This window comes from Eumetopias jubatus, unplaced genomic scaffold, assembly GCF_037043125.1.
Source record: "Eumetopias jubatus isolate StellerSeaLion01/CBP00866 unplaced genomic scaffold, mEumJub1_p1.0 scaffold_16, whole genome shotgun sequence".
In the NCBI taxonomy this organism is placed as follows: Eukaryota; Metazoa; Chordata; class Mammalia; order Carnivora; family Otariidae; genus Eumetopias; species Eumetopias jubatus.
Window position 1 is genome coordinate 2,838,550 of NW_028274822.1, and position 9,395 is coordinate 2,847,944.

Genomic DNA, 9,395 nt, shown 5'->3' on the forward strand with positions numbered 1-9,395 from the left:
AAGGAGGCATGACAATGAAATGTAATGTACGGTCCTGGACTGGATCTTAGGCCAGAAAAAGGACCAGTGTGGGGGGCGATTGGTGGAATTTGAATAAAATCTGCTGATGAGTGACTAGTGTTGTTTTGATATCAATTTCCTGAGTTTGACGATTGTACTCTCTACGTAAGTTAACATCTGGGGAAGCTGAGTAACAGGCATAAAGAAAACTTTTTTGTGCCCTTTTTGCAACTTGTCTGTAAGTTGGAAATGATTTCAAAATGAGCAATTTTAAAAGAAGAGTGAAGATATGATTTGAATAAATCTCAGCTTGCACAGGATAACATATATAAAATCCTTTAAATTATCTTCAAATTATTCTATAACCTCAATGCAATATCAGTCAAAATGCAATTTGGACCCTTTTAAGGAGCTCTAAATTTTATAGGAAAGAATAAAGGTCCACAAAATAGTAAATCAACCTGAACGAAGTATGAAGAGGGGAGTTCTCTCTGCCTGACAGTAAGCAAACCCCAAATCCATCCTGGATGGTTATTGGTATTGGTGCAGAAACACACAAATCAAAGGGAACAGAACTGAGGGTTCAACGGAATCTGTGCTTTACCTCTGACCTGTGGAGCCACCTTCTAAGTTCACTGAGAGATCCTCTGCTCTGGTAGCGTGAACGTTGCAGCCACCCTGCAGGGGCACCTAGCCTTCCCGACTCGTGTGAGCACATGCGTACCCCAACCCAAAAACTTGCTTCCAAAAAAATGCCCTCACATTTCCACAGGGGCTACACCCACGAGGGTGTTAACTGTGCACAAGGATATTTACCCGTTTTTTTGGTAGCAGGAGGTTGGAAGCAATCTGGGTGTCCACCCTGGAAGAATGGCAAGGCAATTCTGGAAGGAACTCGTGCCATGGGGTACTCCCAACTGCTAGAAGCTACGGGGGGACTCTTAGACATTATCAGAATGAATGCCGACAACAGAGGCCCAGTCGGACAACACCAGAAGCAGAATAAAATGTGTGATACGATACCATTTACGTTTATTAAAAACACTCCAACAGAAAGTGATACACTTTTCAAGAAAACCTACGAACAAAAAGGCGAAGGTTTGGCACGTGACCGTGCTTGCCGACTGTGGGGTGGTGGTCAGGGGTAGGATGATGATCAATAGGAATGATGAGGGTGGACACCGATCCATCACATAGACAAGGAAGGGCCCATGGTGACATCGTGCCACTAACTGGGGAGGAAATAGAACCAACTCAATGTTCTGCATCCGATGTCAAATACCACACACGAAGGCTTAAATCATCCATTTCTCTCGGTCTCTGTTAGAGGGTGAGAGGTATCAGGGGGTGCCCTGCAGATTTCCCAGGCACACGGGGGGCCCTTGCTCTTTGAGAAGTGCCATTCCCCACTCAGAGGAGCTGCTGGTGCCCAGGGAGTGAGCCGCTCAAGAGATTTCCAGGGAGCTGTGAGGAGGCCCCTCCTAGCCGCAGGGTGGTAGGTCTGAGCCGTTTGCTGGAGGAGAGTGTGGGGTCCACTCTCGCAAGAGCCTTAAAGATAGGACAGTGGAGAAAAGCCAGCTGACAGGAGCCAGCTCCGTGTGCTCAGACGCTCCCCTCGGAGAGCCGTGTTAGGCTGGAAGGCTGAACGCACACACAGCGGGTGGAAGAAAGCAATAAAAACACATTACAGTTACTCTTAATCATTTAATTCCCTTCCCGTCCTATGCGTCTGGTATGATGACATCAGGTAGGATTTTGCTGAGGTGTATCTTTCTCAGGTTTCGATTTCTGGCCAATCTGTACGTCAGGATTGATTGCACCGTTACAGGAGCCGTGCTGGAGACTCCAGGGCACAGAGACGGAATCCAATACAATTCTGAGCTACCCAGGCTCCTGATTTCTGCAGCGGCCTGGTCATTATTTCCGGTAAACCTGTGTCTTCCCAGCCCTCCTCCCCGGTCCGTGGCTAGGGGAGGGACGGGCGCTGTTAATGGCAGGCTGCATGGAAACCCTCGCAAAACAGGTTGGCCCCAAAAAGGGGAGAAAAGAAAGAACCGGATTGAGAGCGCAGCCTTGAGCAGACACGCAAACCAGCGGAGCAGTGGGAGGTGCTCCCCACCAGTCCCCGCCCTCCTACCAGAGGTCCCTGGCTCTCCCAGCGTCGTGTTTCGGTCCCGTCAGTGTCAGAAGTCGGGGCGAAGACAGAAAGGCACATTTACTCATGGCTTGCTCGTCCATGCTGGCAAGGAGGAGCCCACGTGTAAGAGATGGGTGTGAATCCGGGAAGGGGGCACCCTAATCCTTTCCATCCCTGGTTCCGGACACACTTGCAGCAAAGAAAACCCGCCTGCCCGGACCTGCGTGTCTGTCCCTGACCCCTCACGCCCCAGACGGAGACGGTGGTAAGACAAAGTCACAAAGGGAGTCACGGCGGCGATTGGGTCTCCGACCGCACGCTGTTGTGTGGGTGGGGGCCGCCTCCTGTGGGGTCCGCGACCCCCCTCCAGGGAGACCCCAGACAGGGATCCGGATCAGCAGGCCGGCGGTCACTCGTTCGGGGCAGCACTGGCGCCGGGGTCGTGGAGGAAAGTTGTCAGCGCCTGGGGACGGAGCCCAGCGTCCGGGAGGGTCCCGAGCTGGCGAGGGGACACCGGGAGCCGCGGGGCGCGAGCTCGTCCGCGCCTGGGGCGGGGGGAGGGGCGCGGCCAACCACACTCGGGCTTCGATTCCAGCTGACCCCAGTTCCCTCTATGTCCCGTGCTGCAAGCGAGGCCGTTTGTTAGGACGAGCGCAGAAGGACCGAGGACGCCCGGCGGCGAGGCAGGAACTGAGCTACGCGTTGTGCGCCGTCTTCTGCCCCGACTCTGCTGACGCCGAGCCGCGCGTCCTGCGTGCGCTGGCGCGGCGGCCACGGGAGCCAGCTTGGCCTCCGGCTCGGGGTCCAAGCTCACGGCCAGAGACACCCCGTGCGGCGCGGACGTTGTGCGGTTGGACTCGAGGGACGCGTGGCAAGGCGACTGGACAGCGACCACCGCCATGGTTTCGAGTGGCTCGGGTGTTCACACAGGGCTGGGCCCACAGGGGCACCCAGGGTCTGCCCTGGGTGGGCTCTCCAGCCTGCTAGGGTGGCTCCCCCCCCACCCCCAGTCTGATGCTTCTGTAACTTCGTCTCCAGATGTGGGACTCCCTTCAACTCAGGAGTTGTCCCAACATAGTTTATTTCTTTCTTAGAATAGTTTTCACGAGTCACATTTATTCAAAAACAGTGTCCGCCTGTAGATCAGTCCCCTCATATTTAAGTAGCCCGATTCGCAGGGACTCGGTCTACACGCACACATGCACCTCTAGTGCTGGAAGGTGGCTTACGGTGTGTGAACCTGCAGTAGCTTCAGGACGCGCTGGGACGTAGCTGGAGCCCGTGAGGTAGATGGTACTGTCACCATGTGACCCACCAGGAAGTGGAGAGCGGGGAGAGGAAGCTGGTGGCCCGACTGGCTATAGCAAGGGAGCTGGGTGCTTGCAGAGCTGCACCTTTCACATTCCGCTGCTTGTGAACATGTCTTGCGAGTTCTGTACACCAGGCACCGTAGGACAGTTTGTGGGTAATTTCTTTGAGGAGAAGAAGTGGAAAAGCAAAGGCACATGATGCACATCATGAGCCCCTTGTCCTTCAGGGTCCTCAGAGACCCCCCCCCCCGGAGAAAGCGGGGAGCGGTTTGTTGGAGACCCTTCCCCTCCAAGTTCCTCTGCTCTCCTCTCAGACATCCCTTCCTTACATTTATTTCAGCCCTGAAATCCTTCCTGCCTCCTCTGGCCGGCCCTGCTCCGGAGGCCTGAGTCACAGAGTGAGGGGAGTGAGCTGATAAAGCAGTTCACACGCAGCTGCTAATAGGGGGAATGACTTCAGAGGTCTGCCCCACTCCACCCCTGCAGGGTGCCACATCTCCAGAGCACATGCCAGCATCGAATAACCCTTTCATCCCACTAACTCAGTGTTTAATAATGAATTTCACAAATTGGTGGCAGATGACGCCACTCAATCCATGTGACATAGGGTCCTCTGCCTATTCATAAAATGTGGTCCTAGTGAGAACACACATGCATATTCACTCATTCATTCCACACACGTTTACCTAAGGCCTTCGTGTGGTGGGTGTAGGGGATTCGACGATACAAGATACATCTCACCTGCCCAGGAGACCCTTCTAGTCACAAGGATGATCCCAGGGAGCTATATACCAGTAAAAATAGGTCGAGTGCTCTAATCAATGGAAATGCAGAGCGGTGTGTGCCTGGGGAAGCCCACAAATGACTAAGGGGTTGTCCCTGCTGTGTCTCTGGCACCGACACAGACCTGCCTCCTAGGGACACTCTGTGCGTATAAAGCCAAGCCCCCTGAGCCTGATACCGTCATGACTTCTGGGATTTCAGCTTCAGGTTTGGGGCCCAGGGCCCCATCCTGTGACTTCCTTTGGAGGGTTTCTCCAGCTCTGGGTTGCGGTGAGTTCACAAAGGCAACGCTATGTCATCACACAAAGAACCAGACAATTCCGCGAGAGCCCCGCTTAAGGAGAGCCCAGTGACTTCCATGCACATCTCGTTGGGAAGAGGTCTGTCCCTCAACAGCCAAGGGGACAAACCAGCGGGTTGGTCTTTGCCTGGGGAGTGGGGTGCTCGTAATATGGGGTATCTCCCCACAAATGCAAGAATGAGATTGTCGTGTCCTGATTACGATTAAACAAATTTAACATTTCCTGAATGGGGAGGGTCACACCCTCCCCCGCAGCCCCATACACCTGTCACACCCGTAGACTGTGTGATACCATGCTCGCTCTAGAAATAGACAGCAGATGCCAAGAGCCCTGATGGACCTTTCCCTCATTTATTTGGTGGTGGGGTGGGTGGAGCCAGGTTGCTTCAGGGCCAAGGACGGCAGAAGTGGGAAGGGCAAGCAGCCCTTGGGGGTCAGACAGAGGGGGGGTCATCTAAACCCCGTGTGAAGTGGGTAGGTCCTAATGTGTAAAGAGGGGTGCAATATATCAGTACTTGTTTAGTATTATAATAGCTAATATTTTCATTTAGGTCTTATTTATGCTACAGCAGAACTGTGATTTCTTATCTTTTTATATGCAAATCTGAAGGAACAGTGGGGCCCTTGTTCATAGGAGCCATTCAATATGCATATTGTAGGAAGGAGGGAGGCCTATGGATGGGGGCAAAGTACTGAATTGGAAATCAGGAAATAGGAATTCCAGTCCTGGGTGTGTGATTAACCTCTTGGAGACTCAATTTCCATATCTTAAAAATGATGTTAGATTAATGATCTCTTAGGTCCTTTTCAGCTCTAAAATGCAATGACATGGAGCATAATTTGACTATTTAGAATTAGTGTAGGCATCAATAATTATTGCAGCCTTGCATTTATGGCATCATATTAATGATGGACACATCACTTATTTGACACCAAATTTTTTAAAAGGAATATAACCTCCAACTGAAACATTGCTCATCTGAGAAAAATATGCAACTGTACCACATGAAATTGCTGCTATTTGGCCATTTTTTACTTACACAAATGGCAATTTCATGTGGTTCAGCTAATATTCTCTCTTAAAAGGATCTACTTTAAAGCATGATTTCTTGATGTAATGCGATTTTTTTTTTTTTTAATTTCATGGACCGACATAATTTTCCACAGAACTAGAACAAATAAGACTACTATTTTATGGAACAACAAAAGACCCCAAATAGCTGATGCTTTCCTGAGAAAGAAGAACAAAGCTAGCAGTATCACAAGTCCAGATTTCAAGGTATACTACAAAGCTGTAGGAATAAAAACAGTAAGGCACTGGCACAAAAATAGACTTCTAGATCATTGGAACAGAATAGAGAGCTCAGGAATAAACCCATGTTTATATGGTCAATTAATCCACGACAAAGGAGACAATAATATACAGTGGGGAAAAGACAGACTCTTCAATAAAACGTGTTGGGAAAACTGGACAGCCACATGCAAAAAAATAAGACTTGATCACTTTCGAACACCATCCACAAAATAAGCTCAAGATGGAATAAAGATGTAAATGTGAAACCTGAACCATAAAAATCCTGGAAGAGAACACAGACAGACTGTCTCTGACATCAGTTGCAGCAACATTTTTCTAGATATGTCTCCTGAAGCAAGGGAAACAAAAGTAAGAATAAACTATTAGAACTACATCAAGATAAAAATCTTCTGCACGGCAAATGAATCAACCAACAGAACTAAAAGACAATCTGCTGAATGGGAGAAGATATTTGCAAATGACATACCTGATAAAGGGTTGGTATCCAAAATATATAAAGAACTGATACAACTCAACGCCAAAATAAAAATGAACAATCTGATTAAAAAATGATCAAAGGACCTGAGTAGATACGTTTCCAAAGTAGACACCCAGATGGCTAACAGACACATGAAAAGATGCTCAGTATCATTCGTCATCAGGGAAATGCAAAGCAAACCACAACGAGATATTGCCTTACACCAGTCAGGATGGCTAAAATTAAAAAGACAAGAAATAACAAGTGTTGGTGGGGATGTGGAGAAAAGGGGCCCCTTGTTCCCTGTTGGTGAAATGAAAATTGGTGCAGCCACTGTGAAAAACAGTGTGGAGGTTCCTCGAAAAATTAAAAATGGAAATACCATATGATCCAATAATTCCACCCCTGGGTATTTACCCCTAGAAAACAAAAACACTAATTCAAAAACATATGTGCACCCTTATGTTTATTTGAAGCATTATTTATAATAGTCAAGACATAGAAGCAGAGTAAGTGCCCACAATAGACGAATGGGTAAGGAAGATGTGGTATGTATGTATAAACACACACATGCATACACACACGTACACACACACAGGAATATTATGCCACCATAAAAAAGATGAGATCTTGCCATTTGCAGCAACATAGATGGAGCTAGAGGTTTAATGCTAAGTGAAATAAGTCAGACTGAGAAAGACAAATACCATATAATTTCACTCATATGTGGAATCTAAGAAGCAAAACAAATAAGCAAACAAACAAACAAAAAAAGACCAATAAAAAAAGGCTCTTACAAAAAGACTGTTAAATACAGAGAACAAACTGGTGGTTGCCTGAGGGGAGGTGGGTGGAAGGATGGGTGAAATAGGTCATGGGGATTATGAGCACTCTTACTGTGATGAGCACTGAGAAATGTACAGAACAGTTGAATCACTATGTTGTACACCTGAAAGTAATATAATGCTGAATGTTAATTATCCTTGAATTAAAAATAAATAAATAATAAAATAAATAAATAAAATAAGACAAACGAATTAGCAAAAACAAGGAGCAGAATCAGACCCATAAATACAGAGAACAAAGGGGTGGTTGCTAAAGGGGCACGCAGGTTGGGGGATGGGCAGAGCCTGGGAAGGGAAGCTGTAGGTTCAGGCTTCCAGTTATGCAATGGATGAGTCATGGGGGTAAAAGGCACAGCGTGGAGAACATGGTCCAGGGTGTTGTAGTCGTGCTGTATGGTGACGGGTATAGGTACGCTTGTGACCACGTACAACACATGGAGAAGATGAATCACTATGTTGTACACTCGAGACTCATGTAACCACGTGTGTCAACGGTACTCAAAACATTTTTTGGGAAAAATTTCATGGAGACCTACAATGAATGCTGAGAAAAGGAAAAGAACATATTATAAAACATTCTCACTATGATTTTTCACACTTTCCATTTTCTATCTTAAATAGAATGAGGATTTTCCTTTCCCATATTGTCCACCTATTACACAATCATGTACCATGGGGAAGAGGTGCTGCGTACGCCCGGTCCTTTCCAGCCTGGCCCCGATGTAACGGCACCCCAGTGTCGACGCCCAAGAAGAGCCGTATGGCCAGTTACGAACTCCTTTTCCAGGAGGCAGTGATGGTGGCCAGGAAGGGCGTCCACATGCCTGAACACCCTGAGCGGGCAGACAAGGGTGGGCCCAATTTTCACGTCATGGGGGCCACATGGCCTCTCAGATCATGAGGCTATGTAAAGGAACTGTGGGCCTGGAGACATTTCCACTGGTACGTTGCCAACAAGGGTGTCCAGTAGCTCCGGGATAACCTCCACCCACCCCTGAGAATGTGCTGCATGGCAGCCGTCCTGAGACGGGTGGCCTTGGCCCCAAGTCTGCAGGGAAAGTGGTCTCCAGCCCCGCACCAGGGGGGAAGCTGACCTACACCTACGGATGAAGCACCGTGCCCGCTGGGGCCCCAAGAAGGCTGAGGCCGTGGCTGGGTCAGCAACCGAATCCCCCTTCAGAGGCGGCTTTGGTCCTGGATGTGGTCAGCCACCTCAGTAAAGTTGGAGGACATTGTTTTGTGTTGACTAAATACCACAGGCAGAGTGTTTCATTGTCTAAAGCACCTCCTACAGGTCACATTCAGTCACCTGTGGGTGTGGCACGGTTCCAAAGTCACAGAGTGGAAACTGAGGCCCGGGAAGTCATCTTCCCCAGACACCCGGGTGCTATCAGAGTTCAAACCCCAACCGCAGACCTCCAAAGACCTTGCTCTCCCTCCTTCTGCCAGATGCTCAGCAAATAAGGAAGAAGTCACATATGTCACTTATTACTAACCCGCTGGAGAAATCGACGGTCCTCATGTACAAATGAGGGGTCTGCACCCAAACCACAGCGACCATGGAGGAGGCATGCCTTCTTGGGTCTTTGGTGTGATCTCAGAGCTGGCTCACTCCAGCGTCACCACAAGGGTGTGTTCTTGGGGTATCTGGAGACAGCACTCCACATGCCACCAAAACTCCTGTTTCAGATTTGCCCTGGGCAATGGAGGCAGGCCCTACACTCCTTCAACCATCAAAAGGCTTCCTGGAGGGGCGCCTGGGGGGCTCAGTCCTTTGAGTGTCTGCCTTTGGCTCGGGTCATGATACTAGGGTGCTGGGATTGAGCCCCACATCGGGTTCCCTGCTCTGCGGGAAGCCTGCTTCTCCCTATTCTGCTCCCCCTGCTTGTGCTCCCTCTGTCTCTCAAATAAATAAAATATATTTTTTAAAGATTTTATTTACTTATTTGACAGAGAGAGAGCACAAGCGGATTTTATTTATTTATTTGAGAGACAGAGAGCACAAGCAGGGGGCAGCAGGAGAGGGAGAAGCAGACTCCCCGCTGAGCAGGGAGCCTGATGCACGACTCCATCCCAGGACCCCGGGACCATGACCCAGCCGGAAGCAGTTGCTCAACTGACTGAGCCACCCAGGTGCCCCAATAAATAAAATCTTAAAAAAAAAAAAAAAAGGCTTCCTGGAAATGTCTCCATGACACAGATTCTATCAAAGGGACAGTAAATTTCCATCAGAAAAAAAGTGATAAT

The 9,395-nt window shown here is 48.8% G+C and overlaps 1 pseudogene; it reads left to right on the forward strand.

Annotated features, from left to right (window-relative positions):
- Positions 1-7,513: 7,513 nt before the first annotated feature.
- LOC114208825 (small ribosomal subunit protein eS10 pseudogene) lies at positions 7,514-8,368 on the forward strand (annotated as a pseudogene).
- Positions 8,369-9,395: the final 1,027 nt, after the last annotated feature.